A 4,217-nucleotide genomic window follows, 5' to 3' on the forward strand; every position below is an offset into this window, starting at 1 on the left:
GTAAAAAAAAAAACAGCGGGACCGACCCGCGAGCTAGGCCGACGGGGACTTCCAGGAGGTCGGCATGAGGTGGAGGCTCCTACCGCTCTTGCCCTGGAAGTCCGCAGAGGACCGCGGGCGCTGTGGAGCTCCCACAAGGAAGCTGCTGGCATCCAGCAGCTCCCACGGGGCCCCTCTATCCCCCCACGGGTGCAGAAGGCAGGCACACCGCCGCTGATAGGCGGAGCTGGCTCCCGGCCGCTGTCATGCATCACTCGCGGACCGGAAGTGCTTTGCAGCCGGGTGGACACGACGGGACTCGCCGCGGGCGCTGTGGAGCTCCCACAAGGAAGCTGCCGGCATCCACAAGCTCCCACGGGGCCCCTCTATCCCCCCACGGGTGCAGAAGGCAGGCACACGCCGCTGATAGGCGGAGCTGGCTCCCGGCCGCTGTCATGCATCACTCGCGGACCGGAAGTGCTTGTCAGCCGGGTGGACACGGCGGGACTCGCCGCGGGTGCTGTGGAGCTCGTACAGGGCTGCCCCCCGGCTGGCACAGCTTCCACAAGGCTCCTCTATCCCCCCACGGGTGCAATAGGCAGGCACACGCCGCACACGCCGCTCGTACACGGAGATGGCTCCCGGCCGCTTTCGGTAGGAGTCACCGAGGTGGCCTTGCTCGTGCAAATGCAGGTGGGCTTGGGGCTTCGGAAAATACCATAAAAAAAAAAAGTTTTTTTATTAAGAAGGTAAAAAAAACCACAGCGGGACCGACCCGCGAGCTAGGCCGACGGGGACTTCCAGGAGGTCGGCATGAGGTGGAGGCTCCTACCGCTCTTGCCCTGGAAGTCCGCAGAGGACCGCGGGCGCTGTGGAGCTCCCACAAGGAAGCTGCCGGCATGCAGCAGCTCCCACGGGGCCCCTCTATCCCCCCACGGGTGCAGAAGGCAGGCACACCGCCGCTGATAGGCGGAGCTGGCTCCCGGCCGCTGTCATGCATCACTCGCGGACCGGAAGTGCTTGGCAGCCGGGTGGACACGACGGGACTCGCCGCGGGCGCTGTGGAGCTCCCACAAGGAAGCTGCCGGCATCCACAAGCTCCCACGGGGCCCCTCTATCCCCCCACGGGTGCAGAAGGCAGGCACACCGCCGCTGATAGGCGGAGCTGGCTCCCGGCCGCTGTCATGCATCACTCGCGGACCGGAAGTGCTTGGCAGCCGGGTGGACACGGCGGGACTCGCCGCGGGTGCTGTGGAGCTCGTACAGGGCTGCCCCCGGGCTGGCACAGCTTCCCCATGGCTCCTCTATCCCCCCACGGGTGCAATAGGCAGGCACACGCCGCACACGCCGCTCGTACACGGAGATGACTCCCGGCCGCTTTCGGTAGGAGTCACCGAGGTGTCCTTGCTCGTGCAACTGCAGGTGGGCTTGAGGCTTCCGAAAGTACCATAAAAAAAAAAAGATTTTTTTATTAAGAAGGTAAAAAAAAAAACAGCGGGACCGACCCGCGAGCTAAGCCGACGGGGACTTCCAGGAGGTCGGCATGAGGTGGCCGCTCATACCGCTCTTGCCCTGGAAGTCCGCAGAGGACCGCGGGCGCTGTGGAGCTCCCACAAGGAAGCTGCCGGCATGCAGCAGCTCCCACGGGGCCCCTCTATCCCCCCACGGGTGCAGAAGGCAGGCACACCGCCGCTGATAGGCGGAGCTGGCTCCCGGCCGCTGTCATGCATCACTCGCGGACCGGAAGTGCTTGGCAGCCGGGTGGACACGACGGGACTCGCCGCGGGCGCTGTGGAGCTCCCACAAGGAAGCTGCCGGCATCCACAAGCTCCCACGGGGCCCCTCTATCCCCCCACGGGTGCAGAAGGCAGGCACACCGCCGCTGATAGGCGGAGCTGGCTCCCGGCCGCTGTCATGCATCACTCGCGGACCGGAAGTGCTTGGCAGCCGGGTGGACACGGCGGGACTCGCCGCGGGTGCTGTGGAGCTCGTACAGGGCTGCCCCCGGGCTGGCACAGCTTCCCCATGGCTCCTCTATCCCCCCACGGGTGCAATAGGCAGGCACACGCCGCACACGCCGCTCGTACACGGAGATGACTCCCGGCCGCTTTCGGTAGGAGTCACCGAGGTGTCCTTGCTCGTGCAACTGCAGGTGGGCTTGAGGCTTCCGAAAGTACCATAAAAAAAAAAAGATTTTTTTATTAAGAAGGTAAAAAAAAAAACAGCGGGACCGACCCGCGAGCTAAGCCGACGGGGACTTCCAGGAGGTCGGCATGAGGTGGCCGCTCATACCGCTCTTGCCCTGGAAGTCCGCCGAGGACCGCGGGCGCTGTGGAGCTCCCACAAGGAAGCTGCCGGCATGCAGCAGCTCCCACGGGGCCCCTCTATCCCCCCACGGGTGCAGAAGGCAGGCACACCGCCGCTGATAGGCGGAGCTGGCTCCCGGCCGCTGTCATGCATCACTCGCGGACCGGAAGTGCTTGGCAGCCGGGTGGACACGGCGGGACTCGCCGCGGGCGCTGTGGAGCTCGTACAGGGCTGCCCCCGGGCTGGCACAGCTTCCACAAGGCTCCTCTATCCCCCCACGGGTGCAATAGGCAGGCACACGCCGCACACGCCGCTCGTACACGGAGATGGCTCCCGGCCGCTTTCGGTAGGAGTCACCGAGGTGGCCTTGCTCGTGCAAATGCAGGTGGGCTTGAGGCTTCAGAAAATACCATAAAAAAAAAAAGTTTTTTTATTAAGAAGGTAAAAAAACCAGCGGGACCGACCCGCGAGCGAGGCCGACGGGGACTTCCAGGAGGTCGGCATGACTTTGCCGCTCATACCGCTCTTGCCCTGGAAGTCCACAAGGGGCGCTGCGGAGCTCGTACACGGCTGCCCCCGGTCTTGCACAGCTTCCCCATGGCTCCTGTATCCCCCCCCCCCCCCCCCCCCACGGGTGCAGGCACACACCGCTCATACACTCTGGAGCTGGCTGACAGCCCAGCTGACATGCCACCTCCTAGCCGACCGGAAGTACATGTCAGGCGGCTTGGGACATAGTGGGACCCCCCCCCCCCCGCTGGCGCTGAGGAGCTCATACACTGTTGCCCCCGGGCATGCACAGCTTGCACACGGCTCCTCTACCCTGGGCTGCAATGGGCAGCACACGCCGCTCATACACTCTGGAGCTGGCTGACAGCAACTGCTGCTGATAATGATGATGACGATAATGTGCAAAGGGTTATCTATCGGCGGACAGTGTCACACTCTGGCCCTGGAACTGTGCCCCGGCCTACGCTGCCTGCCGTCACACCCCTGGCCCTGGAACTCTGCCCCGGCCTGTGCTGCCTTCACACTCCAGGCACCTGGAACTCTGCCCCGGCCTGCATCTGCTGCTCATTACCGCCTCTGACATTCTTTGAACATACCCCACTTTAACGTGATTTTAAATGTGTCACTTTCAGTATCAGAAATGTCATTCTTTGACATTTGGGCCTTTTTATTGTCACTGCTGTTTGGTCACCAAATGGATCTCCTTGGAATGAGGCCTAGTCCTCTCCCCACCGCCCTGGAACTCTGCCCCGGCCTACGCTGCCTGCCATCACACTCCTGGCCCTGGAACTCTGCCCCGGCCTGCCCCTGCTGTTCACCACCGCCTCTGACATTTGTGAACAAACCCCACTTTAACTTGATTTTAAATGTTTCACTTTCAAATGTTTCACTTTCAGTAGCAGAAATGTCATTCTTTGACATTTGGGCCTTTCTATTTTCACTGCTGCTTGGTCACCAAATGGATCTCCATATCTCGAGGCCTAGTCCTCTCCCCACCGCCCTGGAACTCTGCCCCGGCCTACGCTGCCTGCCGTCACACTCCTAGCCCTGGAACTCTGCCCCGGCCTGCCTCTGCTGCTCATCACCGCCTCTGACATTTGTGAACATACCCCACTTTCACTTGATTTTAAATGTTTCACTTTCAGTAGCACAAATGCCATTCTTTGACATTTGGGCCTTTGTATTTTCACTGCTGTTTGTTCACGAAAGGATCCCCTTATCTTGTGGCCTAGTCCTCTCCACGCCGCCTTGGAACTTTGCCCCGGCCTATGCTGCCTGCCGTCACACTCTGGCCCTGGAACTCTGGCCGGGCATGGGGATGCAAGTTGCTCCTGCTGCCCCCCCACCGGGACCTACCTGCAATCACCCTGGAACTCTGGCTGGGCATGGGGATGCAGTTTGCTCCCGCTGACCCCCTTTCC

This window comes from Rhinoderma darwinii, unplaced genomic scaffold (assembly GCF_050947455.1).
Source record: "Rhinoderma darwinii isolate aRhiDar2 unplaced genomic scaffold, aRhiDar2.hap1 Scaffold_1932, whole genome shotgun sequence".
NCBI lineage: Eukaryota > Metazoa > Chordata > Amphibia > Anura > Rhinodermatidae > Rhinoderma > Rhinoderma darwinii.